At 43.6% G+C, this 27,201-nt stretch overlaps 1 protein-coding gene across 5 annotated transcripts in view; it reads left to right on the top strand.

Moving 5' to 3' along the window:
• Nucleotides 1-27,201, top strand: part of IL1RAPL2 (interleukin 1 receptor accessory protein like 2) — a 391,670-nt gene that overhangs the window by 64,095 nt on the left and 300,374 nt on the right. The window contains exon 1 of one of the 5 annotated variants that reach the window (XM_063347060.1): nt 17,615-17,692. The exons of the other annotated variants lie outside the window; for them this stretch is intronic. The gene's annotated coding sequence lies outside the window, so the exon portion shown is untranslated. Of the gene's footprint in view, nt 1-17,614; nt 17,693-27,201 lie in introns of those variants that run through there. 5 annotated transcript variants of the gene reach the window in all.

Here is a 27,201-nt window from a genome sequence, read left to right as displayed (position 1 = left end):
GACTTGTCCAAGCTTAGAAATCATCAGTACCATAAGGAGGTAACCAAGGGAAGGGTTCTGGAGTTCATCAAATCCCCATGGGGCTCATTTCTTAGCAATGTAAAACTTGCCTAAACAGTAACAGGAGTCTTGCCTGCATTTAGGATTGCAGGATCTGGCTCTAAAACATTTGGGGTATTCAACTGCAGTGGTAGCACAAGGTCATAGAGGAGGCGAAACCTTTTGATATTGTGGAAATACACAGCAACCGTTCAAAGGCAGGGGTGTGTTACTTTTTAGAGGCTTCAGCTTTGGGGGAAGGCCAGCTCTTTTGGCAGAGGAAACGGGGTGAGGGCCCCTGACGAGGTGGTGACTCCAGAGTGGGTTAAGAGGACTAAAGGAGAGGGGAGGTGCACAACAGTCTTGGAGACTTTTCTAGAGAGAAAAGGTGTAAAGCTCCAAATTCTGCTCCTGAGGTGTTTTTGCAGACCCACTGAAGCAAAATAAAAAACCTTGAAAAATTTAGGATTCAAGCAGCTACTGCATCCCATCCAGCAGGAGTTGCAGCGTGTGGCAGTTCACAGACGCAGGGCTGTGCGCTGCAAACCCTCTCTGTACAGTGAGCGCGTGGCCTTTGCTGGTGAGCCAGGAGCCGGAGCCGTTCCCTGCGTACACCAGTGCGTCTGCCCAGGCAATGGCCTTGTGTGCCACAGCAGGGCCAGGCACTGGCTGACAGCGTTAATTACACATTAGAATTTTAAAACAAATTGTTTGTAGCATGCTTTTAAAGAAGGAGCAGATAATACATACCAATGGCTTTTTAATGTAAAGTTTAAGGTAGTCTGTGGTATGACCAGTTTTTATTTTATTTTGGTTTAATTATTATTTTTTTTTTTAGACTTTAATGCTGTCAGATGATGCATTGTCCATACCTAGATGCCTGCTGTTCACTGTGCAGGTTATCTCCGCTATGACAGTTCTGTAACTTCAATGTCAGATACACTGCTCTTGAGTCACAGTAGATTTACAGATTCTATTATACTTCTATTGAACAGCTCTTCATCTGGGCAGAGCAAAACATGCTGCAACCAGCACGTTTTATCCCTTGCCTTTAGTGTTAGAACCCTTTTTGGCAGGGTTGGACATTGTGTTACAAATAGTCCAACACCAGCACAGTCTCTAACACTAAAAAAATCCCGTAACCCTGTGAATGCTGGAGGCAGTGGTTTCTGTCACTTCCAAGCATACCTGAGCCTGAATGAAAACTAGCACTGGCATTAATTGAAGGTCTTTGATGTAACTGGGGTGTAGTACACAGGTCACTTAATGTTGCTTTCTGCTCTTGTGCTGCATTCCTGTATTACAACCCTCATGTAAAACAAGAGAGTTGAGTCTGAATATAAAAGCTGTCTTCAGCCTCTTGTTGTTTTGGCAGCTTTATTTCTGACATCACAGTTTCTTTAATAATTGAAGATCATATGCGTGAAGAAATGTAACTGCTCTGTGCATGAAAAATGACATTTGTTTTGCTTGTATGATTTTGCAAACAGAGTTACTGCATTATTTAGCCCCTTTTGAGCAGCATAACACTATGCTGCCCTTGACCTGTAAGGAATAGCAATGGCAGTGCTCTGTGTGTGTAGCACCTTGTTATAATTAGCGGTGTTTCTTTCCTTTTTTAGTTGTAAGCAGTATAATATAAATTAGCAGTAAGTAGGTGGGAGCATACCAAATACTTGAGGAATGCTATGAACGTGAATAGACCCTGGTGGGTTTTTAATTTTTTCTCCGCCTCCCCTCCCCCCATCCTCATTCAGCTTTGTCCCACCAGCTGCTTTGACCTTGTATCTACCTTGAGATTCACACTCCGTACTACCTTTTTTTTTTTTTTTCAATTGATCCCCGCTGTTAGTGCTTTGAATGCCATTGACTCAACACTGTGGTTATTCCTATAGTTCAGCAGTTCCACCTTGTTTCAGCTACTGAAGCCTGTCTCTAATCTTTCTCCCCTTTTTGTTTATTAAAGAGAAAGCAAGGAAGAAGATGAGTTGTAATCCATCACCAGGAAGTATAGAAGTTGATTTTTTTTTTTTTCTTGTTTGAAGAGCAGGAGGACTGTGGATCTTATGTGCCAATGTAGGTCATGAAAACGTATAATCAGCTTACACTTGTATCCACACGCTGCCAGGAAGTAATCCTGCTTAGCATCACTTTATGGGGTTTGGAGTCTTTCTGAACCTTCTAATCCCTGGTGATAGTTAAATAACACTTTGTGATCACCGTTTGGCTTAATTCATGTAAAAAGGATGGATTATACAGATGTATCAGCATGGAAATACGCATGTGCCTAGACGCACACACATGCAGGGTATGTGTATATTCAACATGCAGAATAATTTTCATTTGCAGACTATGGACTAAACCCTGGAACATGCTGGGACAGCTCTCTAGATGGGTGATCTGGGATGGCTGTGTGTCTGAGAAAGTACAGTTAATACAATGGTGATTTGCTGTACTATTTTTAGATCGAAATTTTGTTCTAAAACTAGAACTGCCATGATTGTCCCATTTCTGCAAACGAAGCTCAGAGAGCATTTGCTGCCTCAACATTCAGGATGAGACAGGTGTGGAGTTTTTTTCCCCTGCAGTTAGCTGGGTTCTTAGCCAAAGGGGGTCTGCCCTGCAGATTTACCATTTGAAAATAGCTGTGAAGAGCTGCTTGGTGAGTCATGCGCAGAAGAATCTAGATCAGAATTTCTAGATCAGAAATTTCTCAATCTATGGCATCCAGCACCTAAACAACCTAATCCTGCATCCTGCATGTGGACACCTTTTCTGCAAAGTATTGAACCCCAGGGAGGTCTTAGAAGTCCTGCAGGCACCACTGGCCAGGGCTGCGCTTGGCCTTTTTCTGGGAGAGGAGCTATTTGTGAAGTTTCACCAGAGTCAAAGGCAGTGGTGTTGGCCGGAGTTCCTTCTTTGCTTGCCATCTCCAGCGGTGGAACTGTGAATACAAATGTTCCTCCTTCAGCTCCCCTGTGTTTTCAGCAACCATCTATGTTTGCCCCATCAGCTGTGGTGTTGATATAGGACAAACCACCCTGTACCTTTGGCTAAATACTGAATTTACCCAGCACACATTCCAAGTGTGGGTCCGAAGCGTAGCAGTTACGATTCTGAATTAAGCTGTAGTCCTGTCCTGGCTTGCTCCAGTGGTCACTCGCATACCAGCAAGTGAAAACAGCGTGCACAGGAGGTGCCAGTACCGACTTTGCAGGACTGGCTGGCAGTGTGTTATACACGTATATTGCCTGTAGCCCTACATTTGTCTTTCATGTGACTCACAGAAAATGTGTGATTTCCGTTGCCAGAGAGATGGACTTTGATCTAGCAAAGCACATAAATGAGTAAATAGATCCACCTCTTAACAGCACAAATCAAAGTGCTTAAGCTTCAGCCCTTGCACTTGTGTACAGGTAGCTCTGGTGGCAGCCTGCAGTTAGCACTACTGGTGGCTTTTGGAAGAAATGTCAGAAACAGGAACAGTATCCACAATAGGAAGGCAGGTTGTGATTCGTGAACACCAATTTCAGATGCATGGCATGCTTTCCAGATTAGAATCAGGTCCATACAATAGTGTCATTATGAATTTATATTAAAGTTCTTTCCACTGGCAGGAGAAATTGCTATTGCAATAACACTCATTCTATTGTTAGTAATAATTGAAATGCTTGAAATAAGAAAATAGTAGCTGATATTTAAACTACTTATTATCAAATCACAGTTCCTTAGATAAAATCACTTAATTAAGCTGCATTCTATTTGCTAAACGTCTAGATCAGTATTCAATAGAGGTAAATAATGCTCCTATGATTTCTAATACCAGCCAGCGTATTCATTTCTTGAAGCATTACTACAATAACCAGCATTTTTGGAAAGCTGTGTTGTGTAGCCAGAAACTGATCTGCTGTGCAGTTGAAAAAGGATTATTAATTTAAAGTAAATGTTCAGTTAGACACACAAAGTCTTTCAAAGCCTCCAAATACTGTTTTGTGAATCAAGGTTTCCCTTGTCTTCTGAAGTTATTATTTTTTATTGCCATGGATATTGATACTTGGAAGCTCAGATGATTTCTTTGACACAGCCAAGCAAGTTGTTACTGTGCATTACATGTAAATTGACAGTTCTTTTTTTTCTTATTGTTTTTTCTTTTTTTCTGTAAGACTCTTGTGACTCTTGTCCTGCTTTGCACTGAGAACTATTCAGAGAGGTAACTCATGTCACCACAATAAGCACTCTGCAGCCTCCTTCATTTGTCATTGCTACCTGAAGGACGTTTAAGGAGGGAGATGCTGTTAACCTGCAGAATTTTTATCCTGAGGAAGTGTGACGATTCAGTGGATCACCTTATTGAACTGTAATTCGGCCATAAATACAAAGAAACGATGTTTAAAAGACGTTAAATCTCTCACACACATTGACGAAAGAGAAGTTGGTACTGATGACTAGGACCTGATCCTAAAAATCCTTGATCCTCCAGGTAGACTAGCAGATGTGATCTGTGAGTAAGTAATTGTTCCCTTTTTCAGCCCTGCAGTGTGATGTGCACAGTTTGATTTCTGCATCTGCCCAGAAATTCACTGTAGTATTTGGAGTTGCTGAAATATGGACTGTATCTCAGGTTATTAACTTGCATCTTCTGGATATGGAGAGAGGAAAACAAGCTTTGGCACAAGTGCAAGAGGGATTTGTTAGGATGATTGCAGTGTTCTTTGCGGTTTCCCAATAATTAAAAAAAAATAAAATTATGTGAATCTCATTTTGAAAAGAGAGTTAGGTTTCAAGCGCTTAAATCCCATTGTTTTCCTGGGGAACATGATCTCATAAATCACTGAAGTAATTTTTGATATTTTACCCTGTCACCTTTTCTATGCAGAACTTGCTAATGGATTCCAGTGAATATGTTGTCATTAGCTTTTAAAACTGATAATTAGGTCCAGTTCAAAAACAAACACATTTTTATTAGATGATTATGATCTTCTAGCAAATAATTATTTAAAAAAGCATAACAAATGCAACCATTTATTAAAAGAGTTCTGTTGACAGTATAAGCACTGAGTACAGAACTGCTTATTTTAGTGCTTGTTGAGCACCTGTCATGAGGTACCTACTCCTGGTAGTGCTTTGTTGGCTTGTGATTTAATTACTGTAAATTACTATTGAGATTGGTGAATTATAAGGGGAAAAAAGTAATTTACATCAAATATTTTTCATTCTGCATTGTTTTGAGGCTATTTTACCCTGCAATTGTGTACATGTGTTATTTTGATAGAACTGATATAATTGGTATATTAGAGAGTTTCTACAGAAGGCGCTCCTAATTTTCAACTTTTAAAGAAGATGCTTAAATGATCAGACTGGTAAATTTCATGCTAATGAAACTTTCAGCTAGCTAATTAGCAAAAAAAAAAAAATATAACTCACTGTTAGAATAATTGTTCAGCATCCTTCAACATCAAGTGTTGCAATTTGCAAAACAGCAAAGAAGTTTAAGGATTAAATGACAGTTTCAGTACAAGAATTGGCAGAGTGTAACACTTCCTGAAGGAGAAGCTGTGCTTTCTAATGAAAATGATTTCTGATTTATCTGGCCTCCTATGATTTTTCTGTCATTACTCCTAGACCTGGATCAGAACAGAATCCTGTGATCCAAATGCTGAAAATTTGAGAGAATTTGGACAGTGATAAATATTTCGCAGCTGGTTCACTCTGCTTATGAATGAGCTCTGCTAGAAAATCTGGCTCCCACAATTAAGTGATTTAGAGACCTAATTGCAAGGCAAAGGGGAATTGTAAGCTCCTATTTTTGTGGCAACCAAGGTAATTTTAGATCCTGAATCCAAATGGTGGAACATATGGAAATTACGGATCCAGACCTGGATCCAGATGAGCTTTGCAGAACAAAAACCCCAAAACCAGTGATGGAGAGAAGCTCATCCACAGGAATGGAGAATGATGGTCACGGGTGTTAGTGCAGTGGAACACACTATGCAACCGCAGAAAATAAGCCATAGAAGTAAGAGTGAGCTAGGAGCAACAGTATTGCTTAATTTTACACTGTTCTTCACTGCTCTCCTAAGTAATTAGTAATTATTTATTAGGTTAGTACCACGGGCTACAGCTGAGATTAGCTCTAGTCTCCTAGAGTTTGTAGTCTTAATAGGAAAGATGAAAGGGTGAAGGAGCAAGGAAGATGTAACAACGTGGTCACTTGCATGAGGCTGTGCAGCACATCGGTAACTGACTGTGGTTGGGAGCCGGCTTGGCCACTGCAGCTGGTGGGATGGAGGAGAGCTGCAGCAGAGCCGGGGAGAGGACAGCAGCGTGGTGCCATGCTCGAGCTTCTGTAATTGCAGCTCAGTTATTCTGGTCATGAGGATGAGTTATTTATGGCTCTGGAGGGTGAATCGCAATTTGGATGGGAAAGAAGAGGTAGGAGAAAGGAGAGGAAGAAGGGAGATGTGTTTTGGAGTTCTCCTGCATCATGTGCTGAGGAGCAAACACCCTGTACTGGGCAGAGGCGATAGGAGACCAACGGGCGTACTCAGCACCCCTGGTAATTCTGTACTTGGCCACTTGTTAATTCTGTTGATTTCCTTTCGCTGTACAGTTGTGTAACACTTCAGGGAGCAGAAGGCGCTGAAGGGTGTGTAGGAGCAGGACGGCTCCTGCCAGGAGCACAGATGGTTGGAGAACAAGCCACCCTCAGCAGCCACGCTGGGGTTTTTGTGTTGGGTTTTTTTTGGTGGTTGTTTTTTTTTCCCTTCTTTTTCATTTCTTTCAAACCACAGTTTTAAACCAGGAATAGTTTAAACAGAAATAGTTGGATCCCTCCCACTCCTTTGTGGGGTCTGCATGTGTGTGTGCTCTCTGGGCACGCAGTGTGATGGCAGCAAAGCCAACTGGTGTTTTGTCAAAGGAGGGAAGCTGTGGTTTTCCCCTTTATCCAGAGAACAGGGAGTATATCTGCCCTGACCAATGGCGTGTCACATCCTTTGGGGTTGTCCGTGTAGTTGTGGATGTTGTTCTTGCTGCTTTTTATCGTTGTTGTAATTTATAGAATCCCTGGCAAGTATAAAATGTGGAGGTTGCTTTAATCTTGCTGGAAGCTGCATAGATGCCCTCTCCTTCCCCAAATATTGTTGTCATGGCACAAGGCTTTGGTCTGTCGTAGTACAGCATTAAAAAAGACATAGTTTAGGCTCTTTCCACCTGATGGGAACTAGGAGATTTGTGAGGGCAAGACCTCTGCCAGTGCGTGGAAAGAAATGAAAGGGAACAATGAGAACAAGTGACCGTGTGTTGCTTTGCCAGTGATGTGAGGAACAGGATGCCCGTGTGTTTGGATGTGTTCCTGTCTCAGGTGCGGACCTACACAGAGAGAATCTTTCTGGTGGAAAAGGGTTGTACGTGTTCATGGAAAGCCAAATGCAATGTGGTTATTGCCTCAAGGGATAAAGTTTTTTCCTGTCCTTTGGTAGATGTATTTGTGCGGGTTATTTTTCCATTAGCGCTTAGGTAGATGGAGGCAGCAGTACCCTGCAGGGTTCCTCATGGAGATGTTGGTGCACAGCTGCTGTGTACATAAAATAACTTGTAATAAGTATGATATATCCCTGAGTTAAAATGAAATGCGCTTATGTAAAATATAGGTTAAACGTGTTATTTTTGTAGAGTAAACTGTATGTGCACATATGTGCATATGTATATAAAGTTGTAAGATTTTTTATTTTCTTGGTGGTGAATGTTTCCATATTGCATTTGTGTTACTAGACTGAGTAATTAGGAGGTTTAATAAGGAGCTGAGATTCCTGACTTTCTGGTTTTTATAGCTGTATTCCTGATTTCCAGCACTCCTTTTGCCTTGCACCTGAGCATGTCAGTGCTCTGCCCTGGAGCACTGTGCTGAGCGAGGAGCTCGGGCTCGTCCTCTGCAGAGCAGCCTTCTCGGAAAGCTTGGAAAAGGCTTTGCTGCAGGTGGATGTCCTGCAGCGAGCTGCTTATGGGATTGTTTTTGTTTGTGAGTTTGTATGCCTGCAGATGGGCAGCATCGTGTCCTGATGGGTGTGAGCGGGCTGTGACTGCTGCATGGTGCCGGGGAAGGCAGAGGCTGCAGGAGCCTTGGGCCACCCTCTGATTTATCCTTCCTCCACTGCAGCCTCCTGTGTGATGGTGAGGCACCATTAGAGTTGCTGTGTGTGTCCCACATTGGGTCTGTGCCACCTGTAAGGGTGTGCACGAGCTCTGCCCTTTGCCTTGGCCCCCTGGGAAGGTAACCAGTGGGTGCTGACTTGAGCAGCAGCTGCAGCTCCTGGGGGTGAGGGCTGGAGGTGCCCCAGTGTGATGGTGACTCTGTCTCTCTCTTAGCATGACTTTGTGATTACGCAGTGACTCATGAGAATAATGATGCGTTTCTGGAGGGAGAGTTGGAAGTGGAAAGTGCACTGTTCCTTCGGAGGGGGCAGAGTAGGGGCAGACAGTCCATGTATTGACTCCAGCCATGATGTGCCCGTACAGGATGGGAGGATACGGACCAGGGAGGGGGGAGGGAATTTGCCAACAAATATGCAGACAGAAAGACACTGTGGCTGGGCTTACAAATTAGTTCTGCATAGCGTTCATTCCAGTGCTCTGTGACTTAATTTAAAAAAAAGAAAGCCTCATTGACCTTTGTTGTGGGATATGGAGTTCACATCCAGCCCCAGGGCTGGCGCTGGGCACAATGGTGACATTGCTGAACCGCGGTTGGAAAATCTTACCATTTTTACTGTCTAGAGGAACTATTTACAAATAATTTGGGGTTGGCTTTGCAGTTATACCCTGGAAGTGTTCAAGGCCAGGTTGGATGGGGCTTTGAGCCACTTGATCTAGTGGAAGATGTCCTTGCCCACAGCAGGGGGGTTGGAACTAAATGATCTTCAGGGTCCCTTCCAGCCCAAGCCATTCTGTGATTTTTCTCCTGGTGTTATGGAATTTAACTAACACATTTTGAGGTTAGAAAAGGAGGAAATTCCCAGGAAATACCATTCAGATGTGGGGAAAGGATTTATCCATGCTCTTCCCTTAGTGTGGCATGGAGTCCCTTATTTCAGCTCCCAGCCACTTTGTCACTCTGCCAGAAGTCCTTCCTGAGCTCTAGGAAGAGATGGAGGGGCAGAATGCAGTGGGAATAGCTGAACTTGCATTGGCAGAGGGAAAACATCTAAGTATGAAACGTTTCCTGCTTCCTACCCAACGTTAGGAGGTTTCCATTTCAGGAAGGAAGTGTGGGTCTGTTCTGTCATACCTGGGGGTGGGAGAGCCTGGTGGCTTAATTAATGCTACACGCCTCTGCTCCACAGTTGTAGACTGTAAACAGAGCTGATCAAATGATGGTGTGGGAGAGGAATTGTTTAAAATAAATTTTAATAAATTATAAATAATGTATGACTTGCTTCTGTTTAACCAACTCTAGCTAGCCAGCTAGTATTGCCAAGCTTAGGAAACACAGCAGCATGTCAGTAATACTCATGTGAGTAACTGCATTGGTTGTTGAATGCATCTCGTCCATGTTGAATTCAACTTTAGTTTACAATAATAAGATCTAAAGTCCCAGTCAAAGATCAGGGGTTTATTTCTCTTGGCACTCAATAGAGGATAGCTCTTATCTAGCTGTATCAGGCATTCTGCAAAATCAAAATTCAATGGCCTTTCTGTTCTTTAGAGGGGGAGGGAAAGGGAAGATTTCAAGTCCTACTTTTAACTGCTTTGTTGGTGAGAGGTTTGGGGAATAAAGGAAACTAGTTTAGACATGGGCTGTATTGCTCTGTCCGAATTAGCGGTGCATGTAGTATGGTTTGCTCCATGCAGATTCACAAACGGACCATAAAATAAGAAGAGATTAGAAGGAGTGAGGGGAGTCAAAAGCCATTTTGATGAAGGCAGTGCTACTGGGACTCATTCTGCTCCTCCCCTTGGCTGTCCCAGAATGGTGCTGATTAAAGAGCTGTGGAGTTTGGGGCCATGGCAGAAAGCACTGGAGTGAACATAGCTGGGATTGCATTAGATTCTGCGCTAAAGTTATGACGCTGATTCATTACTGAACTTAGGAATTCTGTTCACAGGTGCATAGGTGTTGCTTTCCATTTGTTGCCAAAGAGCATGAATAGTCTTAATGTTGTGCTGTTGGCTAAGGTCTTGGGATAGCTGGATTCAGAAAAAAATGGTATATTATTTAGCTATTATGGAAAGGAGCTAAATAGCATGAATCAGAAGTTTGACTTTAGTGAAGGTTAGACATCTAAAACTCTGTGTGTCTCATCCTTATGCCTCCGCATTTCCTTCCAACAGGAATAACAGCCCTTGCCTATCTCCAGGGTTGTTGTGAGGATAAGTACATAGTGCAGTGGAAGCCGTTTAGATAAGCAGACTGATTCAGTGGGGATTTCTTTCTTGTTCTTTTATCCTAACAAAATAAGTATCAGACGGAATACAGTACAACTCACTGAAGATGGGAAAGCCAACAAATACCTTTTTCATCCCTGTAGATGGTGAACCCTGCTTATTTTTCTTTATTTAAGAGGTATTCGGGAGGCAGAACAAAGCTCTGCTATCACCTCACAGCAAGTGACCTAAACCATTTAAGCTGAAACATATGACTTGGAGGAAGTATTTTGCAAAAACAGATGCACAGAAAGTCAATTTCCTATTCATATTTTGTTGTGGCAATTGGTACTTTAAAGAGATGGCAGACTTAAATTAGCTGGAAAAGTGACATCTTTAATTAGGAAAGCCTCTCTGCCAGCACATTGAACAGTTGCCAGTTTCTCAGCATTTAGGGACCATTGATTGCCAACAATGGCAGCTAAACTGCTTCTGGGTAGAAACTAATTGAATTTTCTCAAGTTAAAACGAGGATCTGAAGTCAAAGCAAGACGAACTCCTTTGCTTGCTCTCATTTTACTTACCGCTGTGATATTCTCAGCAGTCCAAGGGCCCTGCTGCATGTTGGCGAATGGTGCTGCCTGGGGCATGGCTGTACAAATCCCTCCAGCCTCAGTCATCCTGGGACTCTGCTCTTGCTGTTCTCAATATAGATCCATGTCTGCCCTGTTGGCCTTCTATTTTGGCGGCCGTGTTCTGGAGGGACTCTCTTCCTGGGTCAGTGCTTTTATTTAGATTGGTGCTGCCATGATGGGAGCTGGTGGAGCCAACCTGAGGAGCTGGGCTGTATCCTGAACATTCTGGCCTAGCCAGTGTCACCTGCTTGTTCGGGATGGGTGAGTGATCAGTGGTTGACATGATCAAGCTGTGCTGCTGGGTTATGGATCTGTGGGGGACTTGCCAACTAGACTTCCATTGCGCATCGTTGGTGTTGGTCGCAGGTCTGCTCCCTTTCCTGTGAAAGGTGAGGGCTGAGCATACCCTGACATGAGGCCCTGTGCCAGACTGGCAAAGACCTGGGGTTGGAAGGATTCCTGCAATTGCTTGGCTGCAGTGTGTGTGCTTTAGCTGTACTTCTGTCCCTTCTTCGGTAACTTCCTCAGTCTCAGGTGCAGCTTCTCTGGAGCAAGTCTTCAGTTTTAGCAGTTCCTGCCCCTGCAAGTCCAGGGAGATTTGTCTTTGCTCTGCCCAGGTTCTCCTCCTACTGCTCTTGGTAACCATCCAGGCTGAAGTCTTGCCTAATGTCAGTTCTGCTCCCATCCCATCCTTCCTCTCTCTTGCTATCGCGTGGGCTGAGGGAGCAGTGTGATTATCATTCCCTATAAATGCTGCCCAGACTTCTGGCTGCATGGAGATCCTGAGGGGAGTGCTGCTGAAGTGGGGTTGGATTTTTTTTCTTCTTCTTCCTCCCTCCCCCCCAGGACTTTTTTTTGCCAGTGCTAAATCTGAAAACTTTAGGAGTAGCTGCCTAACTCCTGTGGAAGCTACAAAAGCTTTGCCTGAACTGTCTGCCTTGGGTCTCTGCTTAGAAGAGGAACTCGGAGACATAATTATGTATATCCCAGAGGGCGACTCAGTTTCTTATTTCCCTCTTTACCTTCATCTTGATTTATCTCCATTTGTCCCCCTTTCCCTTAGCAGGGGTTTTGGAGGATGGTCTCTGCTTGCTTCCTTCACAGTTTGAAATATAATTCTAGCTCAAGTTAAAATATGAGGCTGGTCTCTGGGGAAGGAGCCTGCTGGAAGGTGATCTTGTTCTAACCATTCGCAATGTGAGTTTATTAAAGCTATTCAGCTCCGGTAGACTTTCTTAGTGCTGTAAGAAAATGATTGGGGTTTTGGTCTGTTTTCCATGTAGAATCTAGGCAAAAGTTAAACTTTCTTTTCTGATCAAAATGGATGGTGGATATTTTTTTTTTTCCAACCAACCTATTTTACCCCCAGGTGTTTCCAGGACTTTGTTTTCCTGTTAAAACATTCAGGAAAATTTTGAGGAGGCTCTTAAGGCAAGCTCTTGCCTTGCTGTGTAGCCTTTCATCCCTGGCAGAAGACAAGCGGGAGGAGAAAGGAAAGACTCCTCAGCAGCAGCTGCAAGGGAAGGCTTTATTCAGTGTACTCAAGAAAGGCAACTTTATGTGAGGCATCGGCTGAGTCTCCGGTGGGCAATGGCTTCCAGCTGTTGTTTGCTTTAGAAATGTGTGCTTCTGGCCTAAAGGTGTGGGCTTCTGCATCAACCCAGCCCTGTCTTATGGCTCTTTATTAAAAAAAAAAAAAAGAAGCTTCACCAGTGTGTCTTGTCATGAATTATCTACCTTTGCTGTCTGCAAGAGTCTTCTTATTAAAAGAAAAAAAAAAAAAAAAGCTGTTGGGATAGGTGAAAACTTGAAACAAATTTGAAGATTGAGCAGGAGAAAGAATTCAGTTAAATCTTTTGTTAGGAAAGAAAATCCTTTTTTGACCAGCTGAGGGTAAATTATTCAATTTCTTCCATTACCCACTGGTGTTAATCCAGAGCAGAAATATTTTGCTTATGAAATGTACAATCTGCTTTCAGGTACTTTACAAGTGCTTTATTTCTATTACGAATACAGTGAAAGGAAAAAAGATGCTTGCACATTTTATAGGCCCACTGTCAGGGAGACACTCTTCTTGCCTCGCTTTCTAGTGGTAGGTGGGAAATGTAGAGAGACTGCCAAAGGGGAATTATCTCCAGAGATATGAAAGGAGATTTTCTCATCACTTTGTAAAATGACAGCAAACATATTGCCTAGATTTGGAAGAATAGGTTAAAAGATGAGAAGGCAAAGATGTGGTGAAGGTTGTTCACTTAAGAGAAGTGTTCTGGGAATAATCTGTATGGAAAGCGAAAGGGACAAATTGCTGGGGAGTGTATGAGGGTTTTAAATGAAGGCTGTGAAAAGTCTACTCGGCTGTTACCGGGGAATGGCAGGAACAGACAAGTGCCTTGAGGAAATTGCGATTTCCTGTGTTTCTGTCAGCCCAGACACCAGGACGCAGAAGGCCATACGAGGCTACTGCCATGTGTCCTGCATTGCAACAAGGATGGAGGAGAGGACGGACAAACAGGTGGCTGCTGGCACGGGGGTCAGACTTAGCTGACGTTGAACAGAGAGAAACGAATACTATCAAAACACTGTGAGGGAGAAATCCTGGGGAATGTGTGAAGTGTTTCCTCAGGGGAGTAAAGAGGTCCTGGAGCAGAGGATGGTGAGACTCAAAAAATCCCTACGATAAACAAAGCTGTGCGAGTGTTGTGAGAGATGGGAGCCCTGCCCTGTGACGTGGGTCTCGGGACTTTCTTGGCAAGCAGCAGGGTCTAGACTTTTGATTTAATTTGAGATTTTTACTGTTAAAAGAGCTGGTATGTTAACTGCTATAAAGCAGATTTCTAGTAGTTGAAGCAAGCAAAATGGTTTAAGTGTCTTAATAAACCTGCAAAGACTGAGGAGATTAGAGGTTAGCTGAGAAAAGGAGGTGCTTTTCTCCCTCCCATAGGACCAGAGGTTTGGTCAAAGAAGCTGTGAAAAGCAGCAATAGTATCAAAAAGCCTGTGGTGCCACAGGCGAAGCCTGCCCTCCTCCCCTCGTGGACAGGAGTGGCCATTTGTGCTTCCTGATTCTTTGGTCTTCTGCTTATGGCACTTGGTGTGTGCGGTGTGACTCAGACTCACACAGAGGAGCAAAGTGATTTGGTGTAGTCAAAGGCAAAGGCCTTGGAAATAACACAGAATATGGAAGAAGTGGTGGCAAGGGGTGGTTTTGAGAAATGTTTTGCTGTGCTGTGAAACTTCTGAAGTTCATTGTGTGGTGCCAGTGGGGAGTAAAAAAACTCAATAAACCTAAACATTGAATAAAATATGGACAGGGGCTTTAATGTCAAGAAACTGAGAAGGCACTTGGGGCTTTGTGGCCAAACAACTGTTGAAGTTGGCTGGTGATGAGATGGAGAGCTCTTGCTAATGTTTGCAGTCAAAGCTGTTTTTCCGCAATGCTGTTGAAGATCTGCCCATTTATTTTACCCATTCAGTTTTTCTATTTGAAGATGTAGGATTGGCGCAGGCTTTTAAGAGGCTTGCTCAGATTTGAGATAGGTAGTGCGAATGCATCACCTGTGTGGACAGCCCTGGGCCCCTATAGCCCCTGCATCTGTCTCTGGAAGAAATGTCCTGTCCAGCCTGTCTCTGCTCATGTCTGTCTCTGCTCCTTGTAGGAGAAGCTGAGCTTTGGCATCATGTTAAACCTCCCTGTAGCTTGCATCCAGCCTGGGAGCAGCCCTTTTACTACGGGGACAAGGCTGTTTGGACTAGTTTCCTCCTTTCCTGCACATCTTGTGCATGACCTGAGATGGGTGGTACTGCAAAACTACCTGCAAGGTGCAGGTTTCCATTATCCTGGCCAATTTGATGCTTCTGTCAGGAATGCAGCCTTGTGAATGTACTCTTTGCCTCCCGAGATTCACTGCTAAGTGTGGCACTTTGAGAGGAGGTTTGCCTCTAAGACATAAAAGAACTAGATCCTGTTTCAGTGTTAGGTGTAAAGGCTTTCAGTCTTACTAATGTTTTCCCTTGGAAAACTGCCGATTTGTATTGCAAATGTGTTTATATACTTCTTTTAAACTTTGGTTATTTTTCTCCACCAAATAGTATTCTTAGAGTAAAAATGCAGTTACCTCATCAAGAGAAGTTTAGCAGTAGAAAGTCAAAGAACTTTCAATCAAGAATAGATTTTAATAAGGTCCCAAGATCCCCAATTAATTCTCCTTCTTTATTATTTTTTTTATATACTCATCAATTCTGGGCCACCAGTTGCATGGAGTGTCCTTTAAAAATAATTAATACTGCAATCCCTTAAGTATTTTCAAGGTAAATAAGTTTTAAAGTTGAAACACAGTAACGGTAAAGAGGTAGAAACTGCTGGTTTTTGTACTTGTTATATATAACTATAGGCCCATATAGCTAATCAAACATTTCTAGGCAGATCTGGATCGATTTAGAGATTACAGCTGAAGCAGGGGTTGGATTGCAGCTGGATGTTGTTGAACTTGTACAAGCTCTCTTCTTGACACTTTCTATATTACAGCTTCCTCTTGCGCTTTTCCGCTTCCCTATGAAATCTTGTATTATCTGCAGGTTTTGAAGACTTTTTTTCTAATCTGGGTTGCTTTTTTTTTTGTTTTGCTCCTTAAATAGAAATTGAGAAAGGAAGAGAGTAGTAATTGACAATGAGATTATGCTGGAGTGAAGCGAGTTGACTTTGTTGTGTGCAGTTGGATCAGCTGGTCTTCTGGCAGAGTACAGTTCAAGAGGAAAGAGCTTTATATTTAAGCTTATGGGGAAATACTGAATGTGACAGGGTTGTTACAATGAAGTAATCTTTAGAAACTAGCGTTTAATAAAAACACATCCTTTCTGTTGGCATTTTTAGTTTTGATCAGGAGTGTGTTTTTAAGTGAATCTTGTGTGTCCCTGCGTGGCAGGCTTGGTCTGCACTGCAGGGTGGTCTCACAGTGCACGGGCTGAATTCCTTTCCAATGAAGATAAACGTGAAGAAGGGCTCCCATCGCTTGCCTAATGCACACTAACTGCTAGCAGGCATTCATTCCGCATGACAGATTAGTGCTGAGCTGAACGATAATGGTCAGAATGCATAAAATGTGGGGGTTTGGTCCTCAGCACCCTCTGTTTCAGTCCGCAGGCCTGCCCTGTCGCACTGCACTGCTTGCCAATGAAGACCAAGCTGCAGTCGGGTAATTTCTTCCACTGAAGTCATGGACTTTGCTTTACCACTGGGAAAAACAGAGAACCAATGTTTCAGTGTCCTACAGGTTTTGATAACTAAGACTCTGGCTATTACAAGCAGCTGTTACGAATGTCTAAGAAGGTAACGTGCAGAAAAATGTGTGCTGTAAATGTTTAACTTCTGAATTACTTGTGGAGTTTTTGTTGTTTTTCCTGTGAAGTCCAGCTTTTTCCTTCTCTGAAACTTTGGTCTGTCTTGCTCTGAGAGGGGCTTGTTACTTGTATGTATGCTGCGACCTAGAAATGTGCACATTAGAAATTCGTCTATAGATGAGCGAGACTGGATTTCTGTATTCTGCAGAACTAATCAAAGCTCATTTTAATAATGTGATTTGTCTTAAATTTTCAACTGGGTCTAAACCTTTAGACTTTTCAATCTGCCTTCCAGTCATTATAGACAGATTTCTGTATGAATAATGCATAATTTTGCTTTAAAAATCAGTCTACACAAACCTACTTCATTTTCACTTTTTATTGATTCCAGCCGTGGTGGCTTGCATACATCAGAAATGTCACAACTTAAAAATGTGCCTATCCCTACAAATGAGTCATTGATCAAAAAAGGTTAATCTGACTGCCTTGATTTTTTCATTGTCTCCCTTTTTTGCTTGTATCTAACTAGTGAAAACAATTTCCATTTGGAAACTTCAATTTTCAAAAGGTTAGGGATTCACTTTCTCTGCTGAGTATGTGTGCATACAGTGTATTCATTTAAGGAACCCGTTCCAGAAAATTTGAACCCATCACAGTAATTTATTATTCTAAGAATGCTTAGATTATGCTTCTCTCCCAAACAGATTCATCTGTTGTTAACTGCTAATATTTTATTCATCATAAAGTTCAAGTACAACAGAATTTGATGTTTTTTGAAATGGTGAAGAAAACATTTTTGGCCTCTATGTTGCAATGAAATGCTGGTATGTCAGCCAGAAAAGGAAGGTCAAAGAAAGCGTACCGCCCCCCCGATGAGCAAGACTTGCAAACTGGTAACAACAGATGAGGAGGACTGAGGTACCCAACTTTTTTGCCTCAGTCTTCACTGGCAACCCCTCTCCCCACACCTCTGGAGTGGATGGACTGCAAGGCAGGGACTGGGGGAGCAAAGTCCCTCCCGCTGTAAGAGAAGATCAGCTTTGTGACCACCTGAGGAACCTGAACATACAGAAGTCTATGGTCTATAGGATCTGACAAGGTGCATCCCAGAGTCCCAAGGGAATTGGCTGATGTAGTTGCCAAGCCACTCTCCATGATATTTGAAAAGTCATGGGAGTCAGGTGAAGTCTCCGGTGACTGGAAAAAAGAAAACATTGCACCCATTTTTAAAAAGGGTAGAAAGGAGGACCCTGTGAACTAACGACCTGTCAACCTCACCTCTGTGCCTGGGAAGATCATGGAACAGATCCTCCTAAGAAGGTATGTTAAGCCACATGGAGGACAGGGAGTTGACTCGAGATGGCCAGCATGGCTTCACCAAGGGCAAGTTCTGCCTGGCCAACCTAGTGGCCTTTTATGATGGAGAGACTGTATCAGTGGGCAGTGGAAGAGCTATGGATGTCATCAGTCTGGACTTCTGTAAGGCCTTTGCTGCAGTCCCCCACGACATCCTTCCGTCTAAATTGGAGACATATGTATTTGATGGGTGGACTGTTTGGTGGGTGAGGAATTGGTTGGATGGTTGCATCCAGAGGGTAGTGGTCAATGGCTCAATGTCTAGATGGAGATGCATGACAAGCGGCGTCCCTTAGGGGACCAGTACTGTTTAGCATCTTCATCAATGACGTAGACAGTGGGATTGAGCGCATCCTCAGCGAGTTTGTGGACAACTACAAGCTGCGTGATGTGGTTGATGTGCCTGAGGGATGGGATGCCATCCAGAGGGACCTGAACAAGCTTGAGAAGTGGACCTGTGTGAACCTTGAAAGGTTCAACAAGGCCAAGCGCAGGGTCTTGCATCTGGGTCAGGGCAACCCCTGTTATCAGTACAGGCTGGGGGATGAAGGGATTGAGAGCAGCCCTGCTGAGAAGGACTTGGGGGTACTGGTGGATGAAAAGCTGGAAAGGAGCCAGCAGTGTGTCCTGGGCTGCATCAAAAGCAGTGTGGCCAGCAGGGCGAGGGAGGTGATTCTGTCCCTCTGCTCTGCTCTGGTGAGACCCCACCTGGAGTACTGCGTCCAGCTCTGGAGCCCTCAGCACAGGAAAGACATGGACCTGTTGGAGTGGGTCCAGAGGAGGCCATGAAGATGGTCAGAGGGCTGGAGCACCTCTGCTGTGAGGACAGGCTGAGAGAGTTGGGGTTGTTCAGCCTGGAGAAGAGAAGGCTCTGGGGAGACTTTATTGCAGCCTTTCAGTACTTAAAGGGGACTTATAAGAAAGATGGGGACAAACTTTTTAGCAGGGCCTGTTGTGATAGGACAAGGGGTACTGGTTTTAAACTAAAATAAGGTAGATTTAGACTAGATATAAGGAAGAAATTTTTTAGGATGAGGGTGGTGACACACTGGCCCAGGTTGCCCAGAGAGGTGGTAGATGCCCCATCCTTGGAAACACTCAAGGTCAGGTTGGATGGGGCTCTGAGCAACCTGATCAAGTTGAAGATGCCTCTGCTTGTTGCAGGGGGGTTGGACTAGATGACCTTTAAAGGTCCCTTCCAATCCAAATGATTCTGTGATTCTGTGAAATTGCCAGCAATAATCTTTTTTTTTTTTCTCTTTTTATCCCCTTCCCTTGATCTCATTTCTTTTCCCTCTTGAATATCCCTGTATCCAGGCACTCTGTCATCTCAGTTCTTAATTACTTTTTTGCTTTCTGAGCTGGATGTAGGAGAAACCCAAAACCTGACTTGGAGGTAATGGTGGGAACCCCTGTGGGCTCCGGGCAGCCACGGCTGAGCCCTGTGGGCTGGGGTCTGGCAGGCTGTGAATTCCCACCTGCAGAACCGGAGGCTGCGTCTGCCCTGGTGGGCTGCGATGGTGCAAATAGGGCTTCTCCTGCGTCTTCTCTAACCTGCTGCAGTCATTCGTGGTAGCTAAGGTGTAGTCTTGAATCAATGCTTTGTGATTGTAGGAATTAATAATTTTAAAATAGAAAAAACCACCTCAGCTTACATGAGGAAGAGAGATCTCTGTTTCACATTGGTAACAGCCTCTTCAGAGCAGGTTTTCCCACTCTCCTGGAAGGTGACTGACAAAATCCGCAGAGGAGCTTTGCTGGAGAGGTTGCAGATTTGGGTCCAAGGTGCTCTTCAAAGTCCTGAGTGGGAGGTGAAGGAGAATTTATGTTGTTCTTTTAGGAGAGGTGATTTCAGCATGGAGTTTGAAGATCTTACATGGAGCACACAGAGCTTTACAGAGCATGTGGCAAAACTTACTTGTGCAGTAGCAGCCCCTTCTGCGGGGTGGCAGGGACCTGGGGCAGTTGGGCTCCCTCTGAGCAGTACAGATGCTGCTGTGAGTAGGTGCTAATGGTCCTCTGCTGCAGCTGGTAGCTTTCACCCACGCTAGCAGAGACACTTGGAGTACTTTTTTGATCACATCTGAATTATTTGATGTCTCAGAGGTTTTATTGTACAAAACCTCTGTTTTTGGTTTGTTTTTTTTTTTTTTTTTTTTTTTTTTTTTTTTTAAAACAGCCACTGTGTGATCTGCATATTCTTCCCTTTCTCTGTTGTTTTTAGTGCTCCCTTTCATACTGTTGTAATGTGAAGGGCAAAAGCCTGTAGGGAACCGCATACTGCTATGCCGCTTTTCTGTGCTGCCAAACCTCTTGAGGTGAAGTGCCTTAAAAGCAAGACTGTCAATATTAAGCTGTTAACTGAATGACAGAAGTGCTTTGCTGACCACTTGTTAGATGCTTCGTTAGTTGTGAAATGCCAAGTGGATTTTATCCTCACTTGTAACTCCCCCGACTCAAACATGCGCATCAGGACTCTGGTTCTCATATGGTAGCTTTAATTAATATACAGATTTCTTCTTTAATATCAGGAGATTGAGCAACATCAAGGAAAGATCAGGCTGTATGAGAGATGCACACTGGAGTGGGGCAATGATGATGTGGTATGCAAGTGTTGACGGTGAGCTTTCCCACTTCAGTCTTGATCTCTCTGGGTCTGGGCCGTTACGATTAATTCCCACCATGCTTGCAAGCGACAGTTGTATGATTAAAGCCTGCTGTCGGTGTGCCAGGTTTTGTTTTCCTTATAGAAGTGCTTGCTGCTTGGACATTGCTTGCACGTGGCTCCCTGGCTGCCTCGTGCACATCCCCATGTATGTGCTGGTACATGTTACGTGGGCGAGGGGCCAGGAGCCTGCATCCCTGTGGCCACCCAGCACATGGACTCCAGGCATTTCCTTTTCTGTTACTTCCTCTCTCATTCTGCTTGACACCTGTGTGAGCTGGCACTTAAATATGCTCCATCCAGCCTGGGGCACTCGTACCACTGATGAAGTTGTCGATTCAAACAAAAATAGAAATCCTTCCTGTCCTTCCCATGGCAGTTTCAGCCTTTCTTCTGTTGTTTCCTTAGCAGGTCAGCGGGTTCTTTGGAAACCAGTGCCTGAGCCAGCTCAGTAGCCGGCTCTGCGCTGAAGCGATGGGACGAGCGACGCTGTGTCCCAGTAGATTATGTCTACTTTGAAATGCTCTCAGCCACTGCAGCTGCAGGGCCTCGGTCTCCTGCCCGCGTCTGTGGCGAGCTGCCTGCCTGGCGTGCTGCCTACTAATGTGTCCTAGCGGTGCAGGTTTTCCCTGCTTCAGAATTTTATATCCTTGCTATGAAACAGAAATAGCTGCGAGGATGTATTTATTCAAAGCATTGAGGGAAGGGGCCTTCCTTCCAGTCTGGCTGGCTGTGTGACACTTACCTTCTTGTGTCTGTCAGGAATTTCATTGCTAAAATGAGCCTTGCAGACTGCTCCTCTCAAGACTGCTTCTTCAGCAGGGGCAGAAGCTGTTAGCGATGCCGATAATAACCAGCTGCCTTCATTTTATGTAGTGAGGCAATGTCCTAGGTCTCCGGGAAACTTCTGTGGGTTGTCTGTCATCATTCTTCATCACGTGCCCTTTGGTCTTGTGAGATTGATGAAAGAATCACTTAAGCATCTGATTACATGTACCCTTTTTTAAGACAACATTTGACTAATAAGTTGGTGTTTATATTTAGTCCCAATTAAGGATTTTTTTCCTGAACTGGGCTCTAAGAGCTGGCTGTAACTGCACAGACTTAAAAAGACAAAGATGTCCCATCTTGGTAACTGGATGAATTATTTATTTGTTCTGGTAAGGTCAAAAAGATGTAAATACAGGGCTGGATTTAAAGCTTGTGAGCAGGAAGACATTCATTGCTTTGGTGGACTCAGTCTGTTGAGAATGCTGGACTTCAGGTTTCCGTATGGGCCCTCCAGCCTCCCGTATAGGCTGACCAGGGGAGGCAGTCAAGACAGAGAAGAGATGGAGCTGGAGCACTTGGGAGCTTTGTCCCAGCTGAAGATGCTGCTGTCATGAAGCACGAGAGGTTTGGTGAGGCGTGGGAAAGGCTGTGGTTTGGGAATGCTCTGTGGTGAAATCCCAGGAAGGTCGCTGCCTAACTTCTTGTTTAATTTGAGTGCCTTGGTGATAAGCACAATGACAGTAAAAATAGCTGCCAGGACAGAATGATAAGGAGGATTTTTTTTTTTTTTATATTAACATATGGGATATTGCTGTGCTGGTTTTGTTTTGCTTTTTTATTCCAGTTTTAATTTGAATTGTCCCAGTACTTGAGACTTCAGTGCCTTGGAGATGTGATAACCAGCTGCCAGATGTTTCATTCTCTTTCTCTTTTTCTAGAGACTACCTGAATGTGCAACATGCTACATTTTTCACAAGGTGTGGTTATAGTAGGATTTATTATCCTCTCCCATGGCAGGGGGGTTGGAACTAGATGATCTTTAAGGACCCTTCCAACCCAAACCATTCTAGGATTCTATTATGGTTTCTCCTGCATATTGTCCAAACCATTGGAGAGGACTCCTAAATTGAAAAAGAGCTTTTAAAAATGAATATGGCAGAAGAAATAATTAAAAACAAGGAATAAAGCATAACACATAGGTTTGATATAATTTTTCTAAAAACTTAATTATTTTCCGTAAGCCCTAGCAAGTTTGTTTTACACAGAGAAGGGAAACACTGCTAACGTTTTATTAGCACCTTTGTTAACCTGGCTTTTTCAATCTAACAGCAAAGAGTGGCTTGAGGGAGAGTGTTACAGCTTGTTTCTTACTCTTTTGACACCTTGTCCAAATTAATGACAAAGCCACATATAATGTGCAAAGTGAAAATTAGTTTTTGCTGGTGCTCTGAGACCCTATGCTAAAACTCAAAAATGAAAATTCTCTTTTCTTGAGCCCAGTGACCTAATCTCTTCCTGTGAGCTACCAGGGGGAGGGTGGGAGAGAGAAAAAAGGGAAGTGGGGAAAGAAAAAAGAATTTTAAGTTTTTCCAAGATTGTGATTCATTATCCTTTAGCTCTCTGGAATGCCACGAGACTTTTTTAAGCATCCGCTATTCGTTACTTGGCAGAAAGAGGCTGATAGCTTGAGACGTGAATTGTCATTTTATGCACAACACACTGACAGATCAGTGCAAAAACAAACCTACCAGAAATTACATTTTAAAAATGTATAAAGACACTGAATTAACTAACAGAGAGCTCGCAGGCAATATTCTTAATGCTGTGATAAAAGACAGGAAAGAGGGAGCTGCTGGCATTATGCCTCTTGTATTTGCACTGATTTTATGTACCTGGTGCTATTGCTTTCTAGTTGTTCTCTCTTTAAAGAGAGTGGGCTTTTCCAGACCTCAGGTGGAGGGGGGGGAAACCTGATTTTTAGCTCTTTGGAGGCAGAACAGAAAATCTAACTATGTGGGGAACTGCTTGAAAACAGAGGGGGATCTCCCTTATCAAGAAAGGTGTCAAGTCGATAATTTGCCCTCAATATGTGTCTAAATTTGAATAGGAACTTGCTTTTGGACATGCCAGCACTTTTTCTAGTCTGTGTCCACACAGAGTTGAAGTATTCGTTTTTGGTTGCATAAATGTCAGCTTGGCTGTTTGGGCTTTAAGAAACTGTTTCCAAAGTGATCCTTTCCTAACAGGGATCAGCCAAGGCACGTTAGCAGAGAAGGAAGAAAGGTTTCATCAAGACCCAGTTGTCAAAGCAGACATTGCAATGTGTGGCAAGATAAGGAAGGGTTTCACTCACCCATTGCTTTGCCCAGCACTTCTGTGAAAGTGGCAAAATGTTAATTTCAATTTCTGTAGCCCACCTGTGCATTTTATTGTAGCCCACTATTATAAAGTGCAATACTTTGTTCTGTATCTCTCCATGAAGTATTAGAAGCTTTTTTTCTCATGCTTAGTAGTCCAGTCTGTAATTCTCAGAAGTTTTCTTACTTGTTCTGAATGACTTTTGCAATGGTCTGATTGATTGCTTGGAAGTTGAATACTCCCATGCAAGTACTCAGTCCGCCAAATCTCAAACTGGAGCTGTGCTTCAGTGACAGTTAATTGGGAGTTATTTCTGGTTTTCTACAGTCAAGAGGTACTATTACTGTTTTTCTCGGAGTAGCACTTAAAGGCTTCAGTTAGAGATCAGGTCCCTCCTACACTAAATGACATCTAGACGTATTGAAAAACAGGGTTCCTGTTCCATAGACTTTAGAACTAAGTTACACTTTTACAATGAAAAAGAAATCTTGAGAAAACTAGTACTGAATGCCCATTTCAGAGGAGCCAGGGAGAAAATTATTGGTCATTCCAGCTACTTCTGGATAATGCATTGCCTTGAATTTGAGGGGGAAGGGCTTACCTGGCTCTGTCAAGGGTGCACCAAATTGAGTATTAAAAAAAGCGATGCTTTGAAGTCAAGCTGCGGGCACACAGCAGTGGGCTGTATACACTGACTTGACATGTTGACCCTGACTATTGCAGATCCCATGGTAACCCTTGGAATATATATGCATGTATATGAGAGGACTGAGCAGAGCTCTTAAATTTCAAGAAGGGAAATCACTGTATCACTGCTTTCTGTCTGACCTTGAAAGGTCTTGAATTATTAAAGAGTGCAACCTAGTTTCCAAGCTCTGTAACTTTTAAATGGCATAACCATTGTGAAATTTAGTTCTGGAATAATTTAGGCAATTTTTTCTGCGTTACTTTAATTACAAAAATTGGATGTTTCTCTTGCTTCAGAATGTTTTATCATCTTAATTAAAAATAATAATTTTATGTACACTGCAGTGCTGTGAATTCAGGATAACAAAAGTTTGAATAACTCATAATACTCTTGCAAAAGTATCTTGAGAAGCTGAAATACTGGAGGAGCTTCTGATAGCTGAGCAAGATCTGACTTAGTACATACTTAAGTTATATAGGGATCTAGGTAGCTTTTAAATCCCACTGGGGTATGAAAGCGTTGCTTATGCTGCCTGTAAGCAGAAAGCAGACTCCACTGTGAGAACTGGAGATGGACCAAGCTTTGAACTTCTTAACAAAACCACCTACGTTTGGGCAGTCTGGGCTATGAATGAGAAGATTTTGAATAATGATATAAAGATAATATCCTGTCCTTTGGCTTAGACGTTTTCATACAAGAAGCCTTCCATGTTCTTGTATGATGCAGGTGGTGATGGCATGTAGTCTTTGCCCCAGACTCGCCCTTGACATGAGGCGGAATCAGGATTACAGTGGTTTACAGCTTTTTATATGTCATTTATTAACATCAAAGGAGTGATAAATCTCCCCGATTCCTAGGTCTGTGTTATTTTATGTTCACTTCTACATAAGTGAGCTTTGTATACTGCAGGAGAAACGTGCAATGGAAAATTCATCCAACCCTCCATCTTCAGAGACATAAACATGTGTCCATGTTTCAGCTGGTACCAAAAATGGGTTCTGCCACAGGAGCACTTGTAGGCTGTGGTGGAAGCTGAAGCCTTGCCCGTGGGACAGCTTCAGGTCTTGCAAATCACTTTGAGCTCCATTTAACAGCGAGGCCTTTGAATTCTGGCTTATTGTCAACATTTACAGCAGTGTGAGTAGAGCAATTAGTGCCTTGTGCTTTGTATGTGTGGTAATAACAGAGATGCTGTTTTCCCACTTTGCTAAATTGCCACAAGGCAAGTAAACTTCCTCCTGGCTCTGTGGAAGGAGCCTGTAGTGAAAGACAAAGTCCCCTCTGCATCTAATATCAACCTCTTGCTGCTGGGCAGGAGTATCTAAAGAAAGCAGGCGTGGGAATGTACAAGTGCGTGCTGAGAGGAGGAGCAGGGCAGGTTTTTTCAGTATAGATGTGGGTCAGGGTCTGTCAGTGCATATTCATTGTGGTTGCACTGGAATAACAGCGCGATGCAGTATTTTGATGGCTGTTGTCAGCCGTGTGCTAATATAGATGCGCTTACTGCCGTGTAATTTGTGTCCATGCAGAGCTGCTTCAGCAAAGGTTGGGGGAAATGGGGAGGGGTGGAGAAGAGCAATTAATTTTGTCTCTTCAGAAAAGCAGTGTCCTGTGGACTCTGATATGATCACATCCAGTTTTTATGCTCGTGCATTTGTCACAGATCAAGCCCTGCTACCTCTACCTTTAAATGTAATTACTTTAAAAGAGGCAGTGTCTGATTCCAGGCTCCTGCACCGTGCCAGAGCTGTGCAAATGTCCTGCAGGAATCCATCCTCCATTGCTCAGGTACCGAAATGCTGTAAAGAAGCATGACCTGTCCCTTTTGCTTCCTCTGTCATAATAAAATAGAGACACCTTTCAAAGTTAATTTCAGAATATTCTTTGTTGTTGGGAGTAATTGGATAGCCTCGAAGGGCTGAAACCCCCCACAGACAATCAAATGCACTCTTGGATGTTTGTGATGTGATTTGCAATGTGTTTAAAATCTCATTGCAAAGCAACAGACAGCTTCCAGACCCCTCTCTCTCTTTATCTAAATTTGTAGACTAAAAACAGTGTGGGTTTTAATTAGGAGATAAAGTTAAAGCTGTTCAGAGACGAAAAATTGAAAAGAGAATTGCTTGCAATATGCACGTGCATTCCTTTTTCTTAAACGTGCTCGTGAGTGCACACACTCACAGTGAGCAGGAGCTCCAGCTTCGGCTTTCTCCGTGGGGCCGGGGCTTGGCGGAGGTGTGGAGCCTCAGCACTGAGGGCTTGGGTTAGGGGTGGCCGAGGGTCACCACTGAAGGATCCCCTGTGTCTCTGCCAATGCTGGGGACTGGGACTGGCTGTTTCTTGTTGGCGGAGATGTAGCTGGGGCAGGCAACTCTGCTGCTGCAGTCTGTAATGAAAACTGTGGAGCCAAGGACCACGGCACCAGTGAGACCTTCTGGTGGGGAAGCGCTGTGCCCTCGGCACCACGAAGCTCTCCCTGCGCCATGCGGGCACGCGTGCAGCAGCCAAAGGGTTGGGGGGTGTCTGAGCGTGGGAGATGGAAGGAAATGCCACGTGGGTCTGGACCCGTCCCTTGTAAAACTTGCACACTGAGGGTAAATAGTAACAGTTGGTTTCCGCTCTGTGAGAGGAATTAAGCATAATAATGTGTTAGCCTAGACTGCTACCTGCCAGAGTTAGACAGACTCAAGACTGGGATAAAAAAAGATTGTCATCTGATTTTTCCATCTGGATGAGACTGCTCAGTTTGCCTGCACACTCTGTCTCCGGGGGCCGAAGAGGAGCAGCTGCTGCCGCACTCCCTGCCTCACAGGAGGAGGTATGACCACCAATAAGGGGTCCTGCGGAAATACAGATGCCTTTCTGCCGCGAACAGAGATGTAGATCCAAACATGCTGATGGAAAACATCCTGAAAATATGCACATTGACCAATTGGTGTCTCTCCCCCAACTTGCTGCTCTGCTTCCAGAAGTAAAGTGATTTTAGATGCT

The sequence above is a fragment of the Chroicocephalus ridibundus genome, chromosome 9, assembly GCF_963924245.1.
Source record: "Chroicocephalus ridibundus chromosome 9, bChrRid1.1, whole genome shotgun sequence".
Lineage (NCBI taxonomy): Eukaryota > Metazoa > Chordata > Aves > Charadriiformes > Laridae > Chroicocephalus > Chroicocephalus ridibundus.
Note: the sequence above shows the minus strand (reverse complement) of the source record. Positions and strands in the feature narration are given on the sequence as shown.